Consider the following 22,349-nt stretch of genomic DNA (forward strand, 5'->3'; position numbering starts at 1 on the left):
ATTTAGAAGATGCTTTAACACAATGGCTGCTACAAAATTTTTCTTCCCTTCCTAAGTCCACCTTCCCCAAATTAACCAACATTTTTAATTTACTGCCAAATAAAAACACACTTTGATTTTAATAATGATGGATTGAGAAATATTCTGGGAATACACAAGGATTAAATAAATGTAGAGAATAATTATCTTTCACTGGTTTTAAAAACACATTGTTTTTGTACAACCAGCAGTATAGAATGTCACTCTTGCCACAGATACAGGAAACTCTGCAGAAGCCATTTAAACGGAGAACCAAAGGACTGGAAATGAAAGATTAGGTTTACACACTCTTTGTAAATCATTCATGGAAGTAAAGGGAATCCCCCCTCTCTTCATTTATTCAATAGCTCCGTGGTCAGGGCCTCATCTGATATACAATGTGGGACAATAGGGTTCAAGTCCCTCTTTGTCCGGGTGTTCTTGAACCCACATTTTCACTTTCCCAGAAGAGTTCTTAAACCAGTGAGAAATCTGTAATTGGCTTTTCCTGATCCCCATGGAAAAGCTGTTCTGCATGGATTATTTAAATACAAAGTCAAAGAGCGAGAATGACTCTTTGGTCTGGCGGTTAAAGCATTCACTGGGGAGGCACACAGCAGGGTCAAAGCAGCAGTTCAAACAGCTCAGGTGAGAGCATACCACTGCAGAACATCTACTGGCTGTGTGATTCCCCTGGAAAGTGGAAAATGAGGGTTTAAAGCTCAGTCAGGGGAAAGAAGTTGAAACCTAGCCTCCTATATATACAAGTTACTGCATTAGGAACATATGGTGAGTTCTTCAACCTCGTAGGGAGAGAGGTAAGTGCATGAAAGGGGAAGATGGAAAAGAGAAGCAGTTGTTGTCTTCTCCCCACAGTTTAGTGAATCTTTTACAAGAAGAAAAATGAAAGACATTCCAAATTTGATCTGCATTTTGAAAATAAATATAAAAATAAAAAATAATTTAAAAAATAAAATGGACAGGCATTGTGGCAGTGTTTTTTACATTTTAGCAATCCTTTTATTCACTAAAAATATATTCAGATGTTTGATGTAAAATCCCATTTTTCCCCACATTCAGTCTATGCTCGAAATTCAAGACGAAAGATTTTTCATTCACAAAGACCTTTCCTACCCTATTTATTTATCTATTTATTTATTTATTTATTTATTTATTTATTTATTTTGGCTATTGAGTTTTAGCTTTCTGTTAATGAATGTCTGTAATAAACACTAATAAACCCTATGGACCTAAGATGGACTGCCATTTAAGATCTGTATTACAAATGGCATTCTCATAACTAGTGAAGTAAGAAGGAGATATTACAGTGAAAGCTGTATTAAGCTAATGGTTCAGCTTGTGCACGGTATACATGCCATACTATTTAGCATATGAGAAAGGAATGGTCATGAGCTTATGATTTTTTGAGTCAGTATAGTTCATCTGGCAATATGAGCTTTGAATTTCTATGACATCATGGTTGTAATCTTCCAATTTGAGTGCAATATTTTATATTTAGTTTATTATATACTGCCTGCAAGCTCAGCTGAGTCTGTTTTATGAGGAAATAGATCATTATACCAAGAAACAGAAAAGAATATCTGAAATCGTGACTACTAGCCATCAGCTGAGACTTAAGATTTCATTCACTTTCCTGAAGATTAGATACAGAATGTTGTTACATTTGAACAAGGCATAATTCACTTATGGTATTTAAATCTTGTTTTCCTTTCACTGTTACTATTTCACTCCTTAAATCCTTATGTTTTTCTGACAGCATTCAGAAGCTCTAGTGTTGTATTAGGCGAGTGTGCGCTTTTCGGGCTGTGACGAGATAGGTCCATCCCCATGCCATCAAGATATATGGTGTATACGTTTCCAGTGGGCGTACACGAAGGGCATAGGGTATATATACGTGTGTTAGCTTCAATAAATGGCCATTTTACTGCTCATCATATTGGTGTCATATCAGTAATTGGTCAAGCTGCAAACTTCCAGAGAACACTGACAAGATAAAGGTAACAAATGGTGACCCCGACGTGATTGGAAGTGGAGCAGCTATAATTCTAACGGCGAAGGTTCTCACTGCGGAGCGGTAATTATTTACTCGCGGAGTGGTGAAAGACTGGGACGGGAGGATTGGCCATAACTCTTCGTCAGGCAGTAGGGAGAGCTCGGAACCCCCTCGGTACGGTTGGGGAAGCGCCAGGTTGGGGCCAGGTGGGATACGTTTGGCCGGAGGCGACATGGAAGCCGTTATTAAGGTGATTCTGCATGCATGTAAAACTCACTGTGGGAAGGATGTTCCTTCTAAGAAGGAGATTGCTGCAGTTCTTTCGCTGCTAGAGAAGGAGGGGATGTTAACATCTCCCTCTGATTTATATGATCCCAATAACTGGGATGCGCTCACAATGGCGCTTTCACAAAGGGTGCTGGCCACTCGAAAAGTTACAGAGTTCAAGGTCTGGGGATTAGTCTTGGAGGCGCTTAAGGCGGCAAGGGAAGAGAAGATTGCGGGGGATCGGGCTAGGGAACTGTTGGGGTTGGGGGCGAGGGGAACCGGGGGGGGTCTCATCTTTCCTACAGATCCAAAGGAGGAGAAGATGGCGCCGACCCCCTTGGCTCCAACTGACGTAACACCTTCAAGAACAAAGAAGGAGGAAGTTGAACAAGACCACTCAGCTCCAGAGTACACCCCGCCCCCACCTCCCTATCCAGCACGGAGACTATATCCTTCATTAAAATCATTTATGGATGAAGGGGGAGGGGGACCCTCGGTGGAATGTACTGTTGCTCTCTGCACAACTGATAAGAGGGCAGTGGGGGAGGATGGTACTGTCTCACTGCCTGGTCCTGCCTGTTGCTCTAGCCACTCCCCTGAAGGGGCGGATCACTCCGCCCAGCAGGGCACTGGATGTGGGCGTAGCACTTCGATGCAGACGGCCCCGGGACACGCCCAGGAGGGGTGTGGTCCTGTGGCATCTGGCCCGTGGAGCCCGCCCACACTCACTGACTGGGCTCGGGTGAGGGAGGATCTCAGAGCAGCCGATGTGACGGATACGTTTGCCTTTCCTGTAACAGTGAATACAGAGGGTACAGCTTGGACCCCTTTAAACTCTAAGGCGGTCACTCGCCTTGCGGATTTGGTCAAAAACAAAGGCTTGCGTTCTCCAGTGACTATGTCGGCAGTTGAGGCTCTCATGGCCTCTAGTCTTCTGCCTTATGATGTGGTCAGCCTTATGCGTGTCATCCTTGAGCCTGTGCAATATACCTTATGGTACGACGAGTGGAATAGGCTGCTTCAAGTTGTGGTAGCTGCTGCGACCCGCGATAATAACCATCCAGCTAATGGCCAGGGTCGAAAAGACAAGACGACTCTTGCGCGTCTTCAGGGGTTAGCAGATGGCATGGTGGGGTCCCCGGAGGGCCAGGCGAATGCGCTTAGAGCAGGGGAGTTGGCAGCGCTTACGACCGCAGCCCTTCAGGCTCTGCGGATGGTGGCTAAGGTTGCAGAGCCTGTGCTCCCATGGACAGACATCAAACAGGAGCCCTCCGAGCCATTCTCTGATTTTGCGAATCGCTTGATCCGTGCGGTGGAGGGGTCTGACCTCCCAAAGGGGGTCCAATCTTTAGTCGTGATAGATTGTCTTAAACAAAAATCTCTGCCAGACATTCAACAGATTATAAGGGCGGCACCTGGGACTTTGAACACTCCAGGAGAGATCATCAAGTACGTGCTAGATCATCAGAAAAATGCACCATTGACTAATGAGGGCTTTGTATCTGCCATGCAGGGGATGGCTGCTGCAGTAATGGCAGCCTCTCGAGTTGGGGAAAATAAGGATAAGGGCCCGTGCTTTAAGTGTGGACAGCTTGGTCACCTTAAAGCCCAATGCCCTAAGAGGTTTAATCAGAAGGAATCACAGGGACTGGGGGAACCTTGTCAGTTGTGTGGTTGGGCTGGACATGATGCACATCAGTGTCAAAAATTCAAGGTTTTGCCACAGGAAAACTGGTACGGGAGGGTGCCAATGGTCCAGGGCTCCTTCCCACTCTTTTAAACTGGGCCAAGGGTGCAGACCTCATAGTGGCGTTGATCATGGACCTCCCGATCGGCCGCCTAAGGAATCCTGAATCGACAGAGCACAAAAGAAGAGCTTTCTCGTGGATACCAAAGAAACCCAAGAACCCGGAGAACCCAGAGAAACAACCCTTGCTGCCAACGAGAACTACCATGCTAATGCTGTTGTGCCTTTTGTGTCTGTGTTGGTCGCCGGTGGGGGGCATTCATTTGATTCAGCAACCGGGGAACTTATGGGTTACATGGGCTAATCAGACAGGAAGAACAGACTTTTGTCTTGCATTACAGTCAGCTACGTCACCTTTTCAAACATGCCTTATAGGGGTCCCAGAATGGGATGACTCTGCGTTTAAGGGTTACCTTGGGAAAAAGAGTGGCTGTTTGCGGTTCTGCAATGGACTAGAAAGAACTTGGAGGTGGCTGGGAAATGATTCTGTATACTATCTCGGAAGGAAAATGGCTTGTACTATTTGTAGGTTAAACATCACTCTTCCCGAGGAGCCCCAGCAGCTGGATTTACTTGGCTCACAAATGGTACAAAATGATACTTGGGACAAGAATAGCTCACAATGGTTGTCCCCTGGGTGCATGATCTTTGGCTCAATGAAAAGGTTGTCTCTGACTAGGCAGCAACTTCTTGGTCCAGAGGGCCCCTACTGGGACCCGAAAACTAATCAAACTGTCCCCTATACCCTTGTGTATCCCCGTGATGATGAGACCTTTGATATTGATGGAGGATACTGTGGGTTTTACCCTAACGGATCGGTGCCTTATCGTTCTGGAGATTGTCCTATAAACGTCTCAATAGGTGAGATTGTTAATATTAGCAGGACGGATGGGTCTGTCCGAAAGGTCGACTGTGAAGATATGGCATTCAACACAGGTTGTTGTGTTTTCCCTATCCCCAAAGGATCATTTTCGTTCATGGGAGAACTTTGGAACAATGATACAGCAAAAGCCTTACCACCAGGGATATTTCTTATTTGCGGTGATCGTGCTTGGCAAGGGATTCCTAAGAACCCAGTGGGAGGTCCATGCTATCTGGGGAAATTGACTATCTTATCCCCAAGTATCTTTGAGATCTATAAGGCATCTAATCATTCGCGAGCCAAAAGGGATATGCATGCTCTGGAGCCTGACTGCGGGGACGACGTAAGGTTATGGGGACCCACTGCTAGAGTCTTTGCTTCTTTCTTTGCTCCCGGTGTGGCTGCTGCGCACGCTTTAAAAGAAATTGAGAGATTGGCCTGTTGGACTGTTAAACAGGCTAATGTTACCTCTCGGCTACTCTCAGATTTGCTTATAGATGTAGAGAGCATTAGACACGCTGTGCTCCAAAACAGAGCGGCAATTGATTTCTTACTTCTGGCACAAGGTCATGGGTGTAAGGACTTTGAAGGGATGTGTTGTTTTAACTTGAGTGATCATAGTGAGTCGTTGCACAAGAAGTTGGAGTGGTTACAAGAACACACAAGGAAGGTCGGCATCCAGGATGATCCTTTTGGAGATTGGCTGGGAAGTCTGTTTGGAGGTATTGGGCCATGGCTCAAACAGCTACTTAAGGCATTAGTGATAGGGCTTCTTATATTTCTTGCATTAATGATATGTGTGCCATGTATATTTAGATGTCTACAAGGTTGTTTACAACGTATGATAGAAGGAGTGTTCAATGAGAAAATGGAGTTCCAGCGGTTATACGCAAAACTCTGAGCAGAAGGATGAACGTTATAATATAACCAAAGGTGCCTTGAACGTATTAATTAGAAACTACTAATATTGTTAGATATAGCATCGTTTATCTCTGCATGCTTTGCAATCTGCATATCTCCCTTTATAAATTGCTTGTTTAGATAAGGACTAACACCTTTATATAATTTAGATTAGGATTAGCGTTCGCGTTGTAACGGGATAAGGCTTTCTTGGCATGGGGAGGGGGAAATGTTGTATTAGGCGAGTGTGCGCTTTTCGGGCTGTGACGAGATAGGTCCATCCCCATGCCATCAAGATATATGGTGTATACGTTTCCAGTGGGCGTACACGAAGGGCATAGGGTATATATACGTGTGTTAGCTTCAATAAATGGCCATTTTACTGCTCATCATATTGGTGTCATATCAGTAATTGGTCAAGCTGCAAACTTCCAGAGAACACTGACAAGATAAAGGTAACACTCTAGGGATATCAATGACAAGTTAACTGGATGTAAATCATTCAAACAAAAAGTGGGATTCAACAGCAAAAGGCTAGTAGAACTGAAATGTTAAGCTAGAAATATAGCATGGCTTTAATTAAAGAAACATTTTCAGCTTAATATAATTACTTCAGTAACTTAATTTGATAATTATATAAATGTTATATACTCAAAAGCATTCGATCCCAGGCCAGCGCTATGTGGTATTACTCCTTGCTGGTCCATGTGTGCATACAGCATATGTATAAGTCACTACTTTTTTCTCAACAAGCAGAAAGAATAGGCTACTTCATTCATAGTACCACTACAGTTTTCTTCTTTTTTTTTTTTTTTTTTTTTTGTCCCCAAATAAAATAATCTTTTCAATTTTGCCACATAATAAGAAGGGGAAATTACGTAGCTTGTTGGCAATGAATATGTATCCTAGCAAAAGTTGTGCTTCTTTTGGGAGGTCTAATTTCCAGTGTTTCCAATGTTCCATTCCAACCCACCCACTCTGAACACAAAACACCATATTGACTTTAGAAGCTTCATGAGCTTTTCAATGAAAATATCTCCATTTGGGTATGGCATAAGAAGTTTTTTTTTGTTAGTAAACACCGATTTTCAATGGGCACCAATAAGAGTAGTTAACTCAATAAAAAGTCAGTTTACTTCTTATTACAGTTCTGCTCTGATGTGACAACAAGACCTGAAATGGAAAACAAATGCACTGATGAATGGTTCACAAAATATATGGTGCTTTTATCTCAAAGATGCTTATGGGATATTAAGAGAAAAGTAGGTAGTAGGGAAAAGTTCTTCCTCATGACTAACAAGCATGGCAATTCTACGATTCAATGATTCTTAGGACTCTAAGACTAAAGTATCAGTATCACTGGAACTTTTTAATTTTAGATCTTACTGGTTTGTAACTGTGTGCTGGTAGACACACAGTGGAGATGTTTTCACAGGTAGAATATCTTGGCGGATTTGTAGAATTTTGCCTTTCAATGCTATAACAAAATTTTAACAAAAGAAAAATACGGCCAAATGGCTTTTAGCACCTTTTTAAATGGGTTACAAATTGATGCATAGGGAAAACCAAAAGTTACTTAGAAGTATATAATATAATGAATAATCTATATTCCATTAGTAAGTGAATTGGAAAAATAATCCAGATTCTCTAACTACTTCTGTAAAGCATGTCTACAGCTGCACGGCAGCTATAATTTTAAAATGTAAATTTACAGATCTTTTGCTTCAGAATTGCGATAATTTAATTTAGAGATGTAATATTTCCATAACTGCTGAGTGATTTTCTTACTTGTTCAGCACTGAATGATAATTTACCTTAATTTTCTTTAATTTCAGCTACACTAAGAAGAATTCATTAATACAAATCTTAAGAGCCGATGCAGCATTCATATAAAGGAGACTGGTTACCGCTGAATCCTCTGTGCTCAGGATTGAACACGTGGGATTACCAAGAGTAAAAACATCTATTTAACCTAATCTACATGACTGACACAGACCTACTTCCATCACGTAATACTACGAAATATGAAACTTCTTTTGTCAGTTTTGAGCATTAAAAGGAAAAGGGACAAAGTAAAAATTCAATAAAAGATTAAGAAAGAAAAAAAAAAAAAGTGAAGAAATTTCAAAGAAATTCATGAAATGACCCTTAATAACTAAAAACTAATTAGGGAAAAAATAATTGTCAAAGTTAATATAACTGTTTTGGCGCTATACTGCACCATGTTCTTGTTCAAAATTGTTCACTAATTTACATAAGAACAGAAAAGTAACTAAATTGTTTCTGGGTTATTGGTCTTTTAATCTTGTATATTAATTCAGGTAATGTACCACTACAAGTAGTTTCCATTTAATTATTTTTATTTATGTACCATTAAGCCCAATTGTCATTATTTCTGTCGTAGAGAAAAACAAGGTTGAATCCACTATATTTGTGTTATCATCTTATTTCCAGTCCTCAAAATGCCCCATTTCCCTTACTGACAAGAGAATCTTTTAAATTCTCTAAAGTTGGTTTTTATTTCTTTAATTAGGAGCGTCTATCAGGACCTTCTCAGTGAACTCTTCAAATTTTAATATACTTCTACTTCACTACTCTAGCTGATTGTTTCAGAGTTTGTGTAGAACACACGGCTGATCTGCAAGAAAGCCACTCTCAAGGTCTTTCATAATCTGCCATAATCCCCTGGTAATTTCAAAGGCTCTCTCTGCAACAATAACCAAGTCTGAGAGAAGTTATATGGCTCTGCATCATACATTAAATTGCAGATGGACATTTCAGTTAAATTTACTTCCCTTGAGACTCACACTTACATAGAAAACCTGTGAGATGCCAAAACAATAGAACTGAAAGGTTATGATGATGGTAACCGTGTCTGTAGGAAGTATTGATTACATAAAATAGAAAACACAACTTGGATGAAGGCTGTACTGCTGGAGCAGTTAAGTCCTCATTAGAAAAGCAAAGCTGACAGAGCTTAAAAACACTTATTTTGTGGCTGATAACCATTAATCATTTTTACTGATTTATTTTTTTTTTTCCTTCCCTAGGACTTTAACTGTGTTTTTTAATGCTCCAGAGTAATTACTCATAGTTTTAATTTTATTTTTATTATTATTATCATTTCTTAGGGAATATCGGTGTTTTCAAAGAGAGATTTTGCCAGGTTTGTCACTTAGCTGCAGCTGTTACTCCAGGTATTTAACCCAGGAGCTATCAGAAATCAGCTTTCCAGTTAATGAGCATATATAAAAGAAAATGCTATAATAGTTTGCATCACATGCTGAAAAAGTTCTTTATTTTCTTTCTTTCTTCTTTGAGTTTCCTCAGCCTATTGCATGTTGATCAAGAGTATACTTGTGTGTTCAGCATTTTCTAAGGGCCATACAAGGTTCTATGCTTCAAAAGAAAAATAATAAGGTTCCAAACTACAGTAAACCTCTCCCATTACCCTGATGTCACCTTGGCCTAAAAAAAGCTTAAAAGAAAAGTAACAGTTTTGCGCAGTTTGCCATCAGTATAACTGGTCTAAATCATGTTAAATGATGCCATGGGATGAGATACTCTGTTGCGAAAATAGTCTGTCAGTGATCACTGCTCTTGAGAGGACACCCTCCATCAGTCTCCTTTAGCAGGCTGTGACACTAATTCCCCATGCTGTATCTGTATACCTAATGCCTTCTGTTACCCGTTATCTTAAGTTTTCCTGCTTAATAATTCTGTGTTTCTTGCTGTGCTGTTTCCCTGCAAACAACACAGGAAGCCAATATTTACTGGAAAAAAAATGAAACAAGACTAGGAAATGGTGCAAACAATTTTCCACATATTTCATTGAAGAACTACAAACAAACATATTTTTCCTCATTATTTTAATTGACATGGAAACACATAGCTCCCATTCATAGAAACAATGAGGAAAGGATACCAATAATCTGAGCCATAGACCTCTTTAGAGACACATACATGTTGGAGTGCATCCAGAGAAGGGCCACAAAAATGATCCAAGGGATGGAACGTCGCCCTGCAAGGAGAAGTGGAAAGAGCTGGGGCTGTGTGGCCTAGAAAAGATGATATGGGGAGAGACCTGATAGCAGCCTTTTAGTATCTAAACGGGAGACAGAGGAAAGAAATGGACCTACACTTTAGCAGTCATTGGTTAAAGAACAAGGGGAAATGGCTTCAAGCTTAAAGAAGGTAAATTTAGGTTGCATATAAGGAAAAAGTCTTTTTACAGTGAAAGTGGTCAGGCACTGGAGCAGACTGCCCACAGCTGTGGTGGATGCCCCATCCATGGAGACTCTTAAGGTGAGGCTGGATCACACACTGGGCAACCTGATTGAGCTGAGTATGTCTCTGTTCACTGCAGCAGATTTGGACTAGCTGACCTCTAAAGATAACTCCCAACTCTAAGGATTCTATTATTCTAATCTGGCCCTCGCTCTTTTTGCCTAGTAACACAGTTTTTCATGCAATCATCTACTGTATGGAAATCTCAACTTGTTATGTCTGTTCTACCTGAAAATTATTTAACCCCAGTCTCCCAGAAACTCTCTTAACTATACTCCCATACTACAGGGAGATTGTTGATATATATATTTCTATCTCTCTTGAAACTTTTGACTACTTTAATAAATATTAATATACACAATGAGACAGAAAAAGTAAAAAATCATTCTATTCCCTCTTTGTTGGAGCATTTGCAAAGGGAACCCAAGCTCTAATTGCATCAGTAATGAATATTTATATATGATATACAAAGTGGAATTACACAAACAAAGAAAATGCCTGGAAGTGCTTTGATTAAGGTACCTGCAGCAAAAGAGAGATGCAGTTTCAGGTGAGATTTGTTTCCCCCTTGCCACAAGAGCTGATTAATTTAATAGCTTTGTCACTGAATGAAATAGGCTTGAAAAATAGACCTCGAAAGCTAGAATGGGACATAACCATTTAGTTATTTTCTACTGAATTTACTGTTTCTAAATTAACTGTAAGCCTTTGTTTCTGGTTAGCACAACCAGCAAGACACAGCTTTCACAAACTGCGTGTGAATGCACATCATGCCATCTAAAAGAATGTGTTTCTGGAAACGATTGCAGGTAAGAACTATTAGGAGATGCATGTTTTCATTGGATAACACTGTGCCAGTAGCTGGCACCTTCAGGGTTTGTCTACAGTCACAGTCACTACAAATTTATTTAAACAAAGAAAGGTCTCAGCAACTAAATACTAAATGAATTCATGCTTTGTTGATCACAAGCAGTATCTTATTCTCGGCACACAGTAAAGTACAAGGCACTATGTGAAGCACTGCGTAATAAATAAAACAAGTATTATGTGTAATTTATGGTTCTGTCAGTATGGCCTCCACAGAATGCATTCTAATAGTCTATTAAGAACACAAAACGATCAAGCAGAGATGACAGTAATGAGGCCTGTATCAGGCCTCCGCCTTCCTTAGAAAGCATGAATGGGATATGAGGAGAATTGGGGAGTGCCCCAACAACAGCAAAATAAGGAATGAATGAGACTCTCCTGTGAATAATTAAGCAATTACCCACAGGCTGTATTTATCTAATAGTGAAGATGAATGCATTTCCTTTGTAGGATTTTTCTAATCTGCTAATAAATAAAATTTAAAGTCTAGGTAATGTCCCTAGTGTTAACATCAAACATACATTAAATGCGTACATTTTATGTCCAAAATCTTTGACAATATTTTCCTCATAATTCTGCATCAGTGTCCAGTAGATTAAAAACCAACCACATGAGCAAACAACAACAGTCAAAAATGGTAGAATTTGTAAGGATCAAGACAAATAAATAGTTCAGAGAACCCTCTATGAATCTCTTAGCATTTTTTTCTTTCAGTTGGTACAGAATTTCTAAAACTGATGAAAAGTGACAGTTAAGTGTGGAAAATAAAGATTTAATGGTAGATGATTCCAACTTGCCTTATTACAGTGTTACCTCCTGTTGGCTCATTTTCAGTAAAGGCAAAGGACAGCAGTCCTTGCAAGTAAATACCTCACTGAGAAAAGGAATGCAGAGTTTTGGAACTACAGGCTACAATTTGTGTCCTAAAAATATATGAAATAGTGTCCTGTTTGCTATGCATAAATTGTCTAACCGACAAAAGTTGGTACCATATTCTCTGCTAACAACACTGTAGCAAAGATTAACTTATAAATTCACATTACTGTGTTTTTAAATCACATTTGTGTGGTACATTAACTGTACCGGTTTCGCATTAGTTTATGTGTATACCATGCAGCTGGGTCCCAAGCATTATCCAAAACAACTAGCAACAAGAATATTTGGTAGGACAAAAAGAATTAAGAGCTAGGGTTCCAGATAATTGATAGAGCTTTTGTTGTTGTTTTTTTTTTGTTTGTTTGTTTGTTTTTTGTTTTGTTTTTTTACTTCTTATTTGTAAATGGGTCTTAGAGTACACTACTGACAAGTACAGAAAGATTATGGTACAATTTAGGGAGCATTTGTCTTCACACGGACTTTATCTATACAGTTTGATAGGAGAGTGAGGTAATATTTCACACAATGTAATTTTGGATTTTTAGATTAGACATCATCACCATAATGTAGATTTTTGAGGGATGATGTTCTAGGGGAGTTAAGAAAGGAGGAAGAGAAGGAAAGATGGTACAGGCATCCAGTTTTTGCACTGAAGATGGGATAAATTTTTTAAAAAAATGATGGTACCTGGAAATCACATTACCAAGTTAGAAAAATCCACATTATTTCCTTAATTAATGCTTCAACTTGAACTTACTGGACATAAAAAAAAATAATTTAAAAACAGGAAAATATGGGACAAAAATACACAAAAATATACTGTGTGTCATATTGTGTCAACTCTTCATTTGCAAAATGAAGATAAAATTATCTTCCCAAGTCAACTACAAATGAGGCACATAGCTGGACAAAATTATTAGATGTTCCTTAGACACTTGCTTTATATTTCAAAGTCAGAAATATTCTAACAACTGAAATTTCTAGTCGAACTTCCAAGTCAGATCAATCAGGATTTCAGACATAGCTTAATAAAAAAATACTAATAAAATTGAAAATAACTGGTTTATGAATAAGGTCTTCCTCTTTTATGCTTAAAATCAGCTTTGTACCTCAGTGAAAAGACTGAACAGATTCTAAATGGGATGGGGAAACCTTATACAGTGTAGCTGTAGTTTAAATTGTACTGATATTAGAATACGTTAATATTTTTCCTATCCCCTTCTGCCTTTGATCTCCTTTCCCCTTGTTAATTTCTATTCTTCTAAACGGGTCAGATGTCTATGTACTTGCTGTTCATTTTCCAAATGTCACATTTCCCAGGAAACTGTATTACCTATATCCCAAACTAGAAAGGGAAAATCACTGGCAAGCTAGTAATTTTTTACCAACTATTTTGCCATCTAAATTCAGCAGTTGATTCTTTTAAAAAGCAATCAATGAATTTTAGCCTTTCAAGTCAAATTTACATAAAAAAGCAAACAAACAAATCAATACAACACCTCCACTCCCCCAACACACAAATGGAAAAAAACTTCTTCAATTTAAAGTGATTTGTTTTCTCTTCAAATATTGTACTAAGTGGTGTCTCCTGTGGTCTAGTTATTGGCAAGAGAAAAAGAGTTTGTGTTCTTATAGTTTAACTGATATATATAAAATCAAATAACTGTGTTAATACACACAACATATAAATATTATCCCTACTTAATTTATACTCAAGTTATAAGTATCAATAGAGACTCCTACATGCATATGTAAATTTCTATTAAAAAGAGTTTACAAATTGCTTCTTTATTTATTTCTATTATAGTGTCTGTAATGGTATTTCTAATTATTTTCTCTTCTGTATAGCAGTATATTGAAAACTTAAGGGAATGGAAAACATACAAATGCTATGACATTACACATTTCAAAGCAGTGGAAAGTCTGTAGTAAGTGTCACAGATTGATCAGGATTATGTTCCATATATAAACAGCCACCAATCAGGTCTTCTGTGCCCAAAAGTTATGTGCGTATCATCCATATGTACAGCCACCTCTTGTTTTCAAGAAGGTAATAGAGGGACTGAATCACTGAAAATGAACTGAAACAATCAAAAGCTTCTATACCAGTTATGCTCTAAAAACAGAATGACAACAGAATTTGTATATATTTCCAATGGGAACAGAATGGTGGGCTGAAGAAATTAAAATTTATGTGAATAGCTACTACAGCTCGATGCATTTATAAACACATTGAAATATGTGCACATGTATCCTTGCTTAGATACACAAAAAGAACTGCATGTATGCCATGGATTTCAGACATGCACCATGGAGTCCAAGAGAATGTTTTTAACTATTAAAATGTATGAGCAGGTTGCTAGCAAGAGTAGTGTGAAAGAGATTCATTTACAGACTGCCAAAACCACATGGAAGCTTCAGGAACCTTTCAGAATTTACATGGCAAATACTGTATACATCTTAATTATTTTGCATTCAGTACAGAGGGAAACTAATTAATAATCCCCTTAAGTATGAAAACACTGAATTCATATGAATGAGAGATACTTTTAAATTATAATAAGAAGATCCGTGGTCTGCACTATCACTATTTCTGATAGCTAGGAACTTTGAATGAAAGACAGTCCCTGTGTGGTGCCAGGTTAGAATGAAGTCACTTCTTTGTACTATAAAGCTTCGCTGCAGAAAATAAGGAATTTAAAGTAATTATAGAATCCTATTAAGATACTGTGAATTGAAAGGATATGGATACAGCAATTCTGCTACATTTTCAACAAAACAAAGTCCTCTGAGTCATAGATTTCATCTCTCTCAACTCATTTAAACATGTAATTGCACTTGCAAGCAGTATCACCCATGCTGCAATGGCATACTTCTAGATTACCCCAAAAATCAGAGGAGAATGTGTCTTTCTGACAGAAAGATTCTAACTAATGATTATGTTGATGCCTCCCCAATAATCAGAATCCATTAATATTTAAACATTCAAATCCTAAAACACACATATTTAAGGAATAACATTAAGACATTTTTGCTTTCAAAGAAATCATGGGCACCAGGCATAAGGATGTTTTAGCTAAACAGCCTTTTAAGAATGCAAACTCTTTTGAAAACTGTTTTAAAATATATACTCATCATTATGAATGTGACCAGCCAATGAAAATTAAAAAATAAAAATAAAAAAACTGCTATCTTCTGTGACCATTTCATACTACACATATGCAATTACCAATTATGATTTAAATCCTGAATTACATCAGCCTCTTTTCAACCCTTATTCACAGTTGATTAGCTTTTTCATAAAAGTGTCCCTCTATACAAAAATATTCTTAATTAAGTGCCAATAATGCCTTAAATGTCCCAAGGATTGTTTTGAATTTATATAAATTCTTCTTGTTCATCTTGGAGAAAAGAACCTGCCTGGCTCATACAAAAAGATAAACAAAAACTCAGGTAGTAGAATTGTGCTGTATAAAGAGTTTTTAATTATGAAAATGCCATACAGTTATCTTTTCTCAAATATTCTCAAGGCTCTCAAAACACTCGCTAGTGATTTCAGAGACAATTATATTCATAAAAGATTTAAACTCAAAATAAGCATTACCTTCCAGCAACTATTTTTTCCCTACTGTAGTAAACAGACAACATAAATTTAACCAAACCAAATATTCAATAGACAGGTTTTAAAAATGATAGCCTTCTCTGCTTGAAGCATGTTCATAACCCCATTAATATGAATGAAAGTTAACCATGCACAGGAGGAAAAAAATATATTTTCTCTATGTATACTTGCTCTTCAGAATCTTTGAATATTTCATTTTAATAAATGTATTTTAGAAAGATGTCTAGTTTATCAGAACAAAGACTTGGATTTCTGCTTAAGAATTACTGAGGCGCAAGATAAGACCAGAAAAGTTCACCCGGCCATGTATATTTTACTGCAAACATGTCATTTTCGACATCTTTCAAAGATGTATCTGGAACTGAAAAGCAATCCTACTGAGGTATTGTTTGCCACTGCTCATTGACATATTCATGTAATGTAAAATCAATCAAAGCTGAAAAGCACTTAAATATAAACCCCAAACTGAACTCTGAAACTTCTCGCTCAGTATGAAAATACACTGCTATATTATTTTGTTTTTCTAGAACTTTTCTGTTTCAAAAGAAAGTTGAGAAACCAAATTTTTGTTACAATTACGCTAAGATTTAAATGATTATAGCAGTATCAGAATGTAGATTTATGTATTTGGGAACTTGTCTGTTTGGATAGAGGAGCAAGTGAAGCTGTTGATTAACAGGAAAGGTAGGTAAGAGCAAGGAAGTAGTGCAAGTTTAGGAATTAATGCTAAATCTCCTACAAGTTGATGTGAAAGAGATGTTCTATGTTACGGAAAAGATGACTCCCAGGTTTCTAAGTATCTTTTTGTGAGCTAGGAAGAATAAAAGCATCTTGATATTTTCAAAATGATACTCTAAATCCTTTTACAATTTTATATAGATTATATGAACTATTGCACCAGAAGGGAAACGACAGAATCTTGGATTATTTTGAGGTTGAAAAATAAGTCCACTTTGTGAACAACCACTCAACCAGGTTCTAAATAAGTACACAGATGGAAGTTCAAAAGCTTGCCTAGTCAGCAAACTGCAATGTTGTTGCATCCCCACTATGAAATTATTTTTCTGAGTATTTGTTTGAAATTTGCCTTGTTGAAAGTTGGGGCCATTGTATCTCATCCCAGAAAGAGCTCTGAGAACATCTCAGTTCCATCTTGTTTCTACCATCTTATTATGTTCTTACTTGAAGACAGGAGTAAGAATTCCCCTTTAGCATAAGTACATCATGTAAGTCAAAAGCGTGGCAAAGACAAATATACCGTTTTATTATTCATGCCAATTTTATATGTATAAATTTAGTATTCAGATGTTTTGGCATCCGGTCTTTGCTGTAATTGTGACTAATTGAACACATATCAAAATTTAAAATAGCACTGAGAATGTGCAACATATGTATAAAGTTAGAATTTCTGATGTAAAACAATGAGGATGATGTTTAAAAAATATTAGAATTAAAAAATGCATGCTGAAGTACCAATCAAAGCAGTAAGTGATTTAGATCATTTCTAATGGCATTTGAAACTTTCTATCTCCCATAAAGAAAGTGAATGTATGTTTTAAACTCGCTACTTCCCTTTTAAACATCTGCTAGCAGATCAAATCCAACAATATTTTGGCAGCCTAAAATTACACTCTTCTGACCTTGACATTAGTATTCAACAGCACTGATGAAAGAATGACAGCTTCTCCATCCTTCTGGGTGATCTTGCAAGCTTTTACCTTCATGACTATGGAGTTTCTGTCAAATGTGCTTCCAGCTTAATGATCACATTCTTTTGAATTATGAAGTGGCTGAAAACTGTGCTAATTGGGTCCATATTGATGTCACTCATAAAGATTAAGTGGACTTAATAGTCTTCCAATTATATAAATACTTATTTTACTGCATGTTAGCTCTAGCATACATTTGGCTTGAATGAATAATCTGCAATAACTAGAGAACATATGCAAAACATTACTTGAAAATATTCAGTAGTACTTATGCTTTAAAATAAGAAGTATAAACAAAATTTCCAAAAGGAAGGAAAAAAAATGAATTAAATACAAATAAATAATAATAATAGAGGAAGTAAATCCATATGCTCTTGTATGCAGTACTACTACATTAAGAAGAAATTAAGAAATGCAGCAATTACTAAATGAAAGTGTCACACATCAGAACAAGACTGTAAAAACAAACTGCAATACATTACTCGTTTGTGCAGAATCTGTGTTCTGGAAAATCCAGAATTCCACTACTCCTAAGTACACTCAAGAACACCTCATTTCACCCACTACCACACACTTCAGAGTAGCACACTACCAGCTTTCAGAATCAGGAACAATAAAACTTAATAGCAGAGCATCCTACTGAGCCATGGCTACCTTAATAACTTTGGAGTCCAGCACCCTCCTTGGACCACACAGAAACCAAATGAGAAGTACTGCTAAGTCACTAGGAAGGGTAATACACTAAAACCTGTTCTGTTCTGTTCCATTCAGGGGTAGCACATCTTGTAATAAAAAGATACAACAGCCAAGTGCATTAGTTCTGAAATTATATTGAGCGGTCAGAATCAGCAATTCAGCTACTCTCTGATTTGCACCTGTGTTTTACCCAATGTTCAAGACAGTCTGCAGAAATCTTCAAGATACAACTTTTCTTTGTTCATAAGATGTTTAGGGAGGACTTCTAATATGTTTCTTAGCATCATTCCAATTGTAAATCCTAGCATATTTTCTTTCTAAACTGATGCAACATACATGTCTTAGACTATAACATAATGTATGATAAATCCATGATTAAGCAGAACTTTATCTGTAATCAGTTTGATCTCTGTGGTAGAGAATGGAGTTCCCACAGTACTCAATCAATTCTGTGAACCAGGCATTTTCAGTTCTTTCTGCTTAAAATTATTAGTGATAACAAATACATAATTTCAGAAAATAAATTCAGAAATTGCACTTCTTCTGTAACTTTGTATTAAAATACTTCCATTCCTCTCTGAGATTTGCTTTATACATTACGTATCATTTTGAATTTTTTTATCATTTTCATCTGTGTGCAGTAGTACCCACATTAGTTCCATGCCAACTTTAGTGCATGGATGCCTAGAAACAAACTTCTATTATGCAAAATTACATCATGTCTTGACTCCACTGTTTATTATAAGTAGAATTAACAACAGCTTTTCTCCAGCTACTTTATGTTACAGTGTTCTGAGATAGTTTGTTGCATAGTTTTACATGACTTTGCAGTTAATACCCCATCAGGTGAAAAAACCTTTATTGTTATAATTAATATTGTTTTTATTAAAAAAATGTTCTAGATCAAAATATGGCTTTGTTGATTGGCATAATGAATTATTTGGCCAAATGTTAGGGTAGAAAACTCTAGACCAACCTAGTCAGAAAGATTGAAGATTGAACACTCATGCCTCCTATTTATTTCCATGATAACTACAGAAAGAGCATAAAGGCACTATATGACAGAGCAAATTTCTCATCTACAAACACTATTTTGCAACACAGATACCTCCATTATCAGGGCATTTTCACCAGCAAGGAACAAGAGCCTGTATTCCCTGCTCATACACATCTGCACCAGCAGGGGTGAACCCCTGTTGCTGTCACCACTGCTGAAACACACCACCCACCATCCCAGTGTGGTCACATCCACTGTTTTGTCTCCAGAAAAATTCAGCAGGCATCAATGAATGTCAATGGGTGCCATTTTTTTTTCTGCATGGAGGAATTAAATTACATACTTTTGCTTTATGTGCACTTCCGTGTCAGATGCCATTGTGCCTTACTGCTCTTCCACCACTATTTCTCATATGGCAACAACACGTTATGGAATACTGATGGGCCATGGATTATTGCCATACCAGCAACACCCACCTCTGATGACATGGGGCAACTTAATAAAATAGGATGCTTTACTTTCAGAGCTACTTCCATAATTACATTGGGAACTGAATTCAGTAGTAGAATTAAGAGGGGCAGATTAACTCTTGCATGCTTGGTCTGATAGATACCTGGCTACAAATGCAATTTAAAAACTCAGTAAGGTATTTCTGACCCTAACAACTGAGAGAACTGGACACTTTTGAACAAAACACAAGAGAACAGCACATGGTGATGAGAGGGGAAGAGCCATTCGAAGAACCACCAAGAGCTTGTGCAGGGGGTGTCACCAGGGCCAGATCATCTGATGCTCCTAATTCCTAACACTGGTAGTAAAGATTTTTGGGAGACATATTCCCTTGGAATCTAAGCTCTCAAATGCTTGTATGCCTGCACTCTCTTTTTTTAATGACCCAAGTGGAGCTTATTTTCCTTGTTTACAAAGCTTGCACTTTCAGTGGAGGTTCTGACCTTTAGATAGCAGCTGGAGCATTACTCAAAGCGGAAGAGAAAATAACAGGAAGCCTTAAATTTACAGATTCTATCTCCTTGGAGGGCATCATATGCTGGTTTTCAGATGGCTGGGGACAGATTTACAGATAATTGGGAAATGGAAGAGGAAAAACCTGCGAAGACCTCTGGCAAGGTGTGCCCCTTTCCATCAGACAGCTAACACCCCCATGTCCTTCAAGATTAGTTGTGCCAGCAGGAATGGAAATACGTATGAAACCTCTTGCTCTTTAGTTACCCTTTGGGCATCCAAGGCCAGTCTGCCCAAACATGGTTTGGTGTAACACAGCTCAGTAGCCCACAGCTCAGCACCTACCACTTTCCATAGAAGGTGCCTGCTTCTGTAAGTCCAAACAGCTTGTAAAGAAAAATAATAACTGTCTAATAACTGTCAGGCAACAATTATGTAGGGTTTTAAGAGAGAAATGTGGACTCCTACAGTGTATTTAAATCATCACTCAGGTAACAAAATAAGATCTCTGTATTTTGCTTTTGAAATCCATTATTAGGTATGGCACCTGGCTCCCAGCTCTAAAGGTGAACTCCACAGAGCTCACTTCAATTAATAACACACTCTTTCCATAACAGACATGTATCTTATTATTTTCCTAGACAAGTCTCTCTTCCTATACAATCATCTTTTTTTTTTCTATATTATCTCCATGAGACAGCTTGATAACTTTATAATTTGTTAATGACATAATTGCTTCTTATAAAATCTATCAAGACTACTAACCACTAATTGTTACTCTCTGCAGCTGATTTTGAAACTGAACTCTTAAGAGATTATATTGATTACGGGAAAAGAGCCAGGTGTTGTTTCACTTGATACTCTGGGTGGAAAGGGCACTGATGAAATCCTAAATCAACTAATTAAGTATGCCAATAGTTTCTTTTCTAGAGTGTTTTTTTGTTGTTGTTGTTTTTGTTTTTAACAATAAGCCTAAAACCAAAACTTAATTTGAATGTAGATGATTAAATATGCTAAGATATTTGCAGTTTTCTTCCAAGAATGAAATTAATTAGTTTGGTGTCTTTATTACGACTAATTTCTGTTAAGAAAATAAGAAAATTAAGAAATAAATGATAAACATAAATACAGTAAACACAAGAAAATACAAACTCTAGTTACACAAATCTCTGGAAAGCGGTTTGACATGGCACAATAAATTCTACCATTAACTTACTCGTGCTTATATCAAGCAAACGGGTTATTTATTCTAGCAGCAGGCAGTTCAGATTTCTCAGTTTGCTGATAGGATGTTGTATCTAAATGCCTCATTCCAGTTAGCGTATCATATACTACTGTGCTATATTCAGTTAACGTCCAGCCACAGTAGGATTTGACATTATGAACTACATTTTTCATCTCTACAGCTAATGATGAGCTCTTATACAATCCTTTCTTCTTTTAAGTAGTTTAAATGATAAGATTAAGTTCAAAATATTTTTATTGGTAGCCTTTAGAATAAAATCACATGGTAATTATAGCTGAATTCCAAGGCTAGCTTTTTTCATCCTTTTTATTAAAAATAATAATAATAATAAAGTAATAATATAAGAAAAAAATGAAAAAAAGAAACAAAATAGAAAGATGGGCTTTTATGAGTAGTAGCAATTACATTTTGAATCAAAGTAACAGATGCTACCAACCATTCACAGTAAAAATTAATATCATGATGTATCTTAAATAATTTTGTAGCAAGAGTCTGCTGGATTAGAGACAACCAATATTTGTGTATCCAGAACCAAATGATACAGAATGTTTATTTTCGTATTAATTAAGCACAGATAATTTTATTTCAAAGCCAGCTGTATTCCTAAAATTACAGGGGGACTGTGATTCTTACTCTCAATGCAATTTGGTCTCAACATAACATAAGCTTTCCACAATTACATAAGTGATTCTGAAGAGTATTTTGACTACTAAGTTAATGCAGAGATTCCAAGAGCCTGCAGGTATGTTGACTTAGGTTTCTTCAGTAAACCTATTTACACTCAGATCAGTTCTTGTAAGTGTATTGATATGGGACAAAACCTAGTAACATCTGGAAAGAATATAACATCCTTACCCAATCAGTATCTCATTATTTTTCCAAAGGAGAAAACTTATTAAAAGTGCTTTAATTTTAAATATTGTTGACAGGTACTGGAAAGTGCTTAGTTGCATGGAAGTGTTGGGTGTTGACTATGAATGTCTCTGGACAACAGGGGTGCAGCAACAAACAAAACAAAGCTGAGAAACACAGAACTAAGATCCATCGATGTAAAAAAAAAGATGTATTTCTTTGAACCCCTGGTGAAATCTCCAAGTTTAAACATTTCCCACTCATTCACTCTTGATAGCTCTTCACTACACCTGGAGATTATTTTTTTCATGCTCTTAAGTTCTAATCACACCTTACAGAAAAAAAAAAAAAAATTAATAATAATCTGGATTTTCAGTCCCACACTTTGATATTTAGTACCAGATGCATAATGACAGCTATTGCAGT

At 37.2% G+C, this 22,349-nt stretch overlaps 1 pseudogene across 1 annotated transcript; it reads left to right on the plus strand.

Moving 5' to 3' along the window:
* The first annotated feature begins 1,959 nt into the window (after nucleotides 1-1,959).
* Nucleotides 1,960-6,200, plus strand: LOC146761054 (uncharacterized; annotated as a pseudogene). The gene has a single exon (XR_014945320.1). The product of XR_014945320.1 is annotated as an uncharacterized LOC146761054 (transcript).
* The last annotated feature ends 16,149 nt before the right edge of the window (nucleotides 6,201-22,349 follow it).

The sequence above is a fragment of the Coturnix japonica genome, chromosome 4, assembly GCF_054131305.1.
Source record: "Coturnix japonica strain WE chromosome 4, WE-NBRP24, whole genome shotgun sequence".
Taxonomy (NCBI): domain Eukaryota; kingdom Metazoa; phylum Chordata; class Aves; order Galliformes; family Phasianidae; genus Coturnix; species Coturnix japonica.